The sequence below is a fragment of the Cyprinodon variegatus genome, unplaced genomic scaffold (genome assembly GCF_000732505.1).
Source record: "Cyprinodon variegatus isolate N-32 unplaced genomic scaffold, C_variegatus-1.0 Scaffold926, whole genome shotgun sequence".
NCBI lineage: Eukaryota > Metazoa > Chordata > Actinopteri > Cyprinodontiformes > Cyprinodontidae > Cyprinodon > Cyprinodon variegatus.
The window spans coordinates 6,571-7,717 of record NW_015151379.1 but is presented as its reverse complement, the minus strand read 5'-3'; positions in this window follow the sequence as shown (position 1 = coordinate 7,717).

Genomic DNA, 1,147 nt, shown 5'->3' with positions numbered 1-1,147 from the left:
AGACTTGGAGTCACACCATCGCCACGTCAGAGCTGTTCTCCTTCGCCTCCTCCAGAATCATCTGTTTGTGAAGGCTGAGAAATGTGAGTTTCACACTACCCACACCTCTTTTCTTGGTTTCATTATCTCTCCAAATAAAGTGATAATGGACCCTTCCAAGGTTTCTGCTGTTTCTGAATGGCCTACTCCCTCAGATCGTAAACAGTTGCAAAGGTTCCTTGGTTTTGCCAATTTTTACCGCCGTTTTATTCGTGATTACAGCAAGATTGCTGCTCCTCTTCATGCCCTGACGTCTGTGAAGATCAAGTTCTCCTGGAATGAGCAGGCTGAGAAGGCCTTCTCTCGTCTCAAGACTCTGTTCTCTACAGCCCCAGTTCTCCGGTCCCCTGATCCTCAAAGGCAGTTCATTGTTGAAGTTGATGCTTTAAGCACTGGGGTAGGTGCAATTCTCAGCCAACGTGCTTCCGACAATCGGCTTCACCCCTGTGCTTATTTCTCCAGATCTTTGTCCTGCGCTGAACGAAACTATGATGTTGGGGATCGAGAACTGCTAGCCATAAAACTGGCCCTTGAGGAGTGGCGACACTGGTTGGAGGGGGCCAAGGACCCGTTCATTGTCTGGACTGACCATAAAAACCTGGAGTACCTGAAATCTGCTAAATGGCTAAATCCTAGACAAGCTAGGTGGGCTCTATTTTTTGGCCGTTTCAATTTTTCCTTATCTTACAGGCCCGGGACAAAGAACGTAAAACAAGATGCCCTTTCCAGGATTGAGGAGAGTTCCAAATCTGAGGTCAGTGGTCCCACAGATTTTATTCTTCCTGAGTCAGTCCGACTTGCAGCCACCAGATTGGAGTTGGAGAGAGAAGTTACAGAAGCCAACCGAAGTCTTCCTACCCCTGAGTCATGTCCCAGGGATCACCTCTTTGTTCCCGAGAACTTGGTGGACAAGGTGATCAAGTTCTGTCACAACTCCCGCCTATATTGTCATCCTGGTATCGTCAAGACTCTGAAATTGGTTCAAACGCAGTTCTGGTGGCCATCTCTGATCAAAGATGTCAAGGACTTTGTCTCATCCTCCTCTCTGTGTTGCCAGGTCAAGCCGTCTCGGCGTCCCCCTTCTTGACTGTTGCGCTCAGTCCCTATC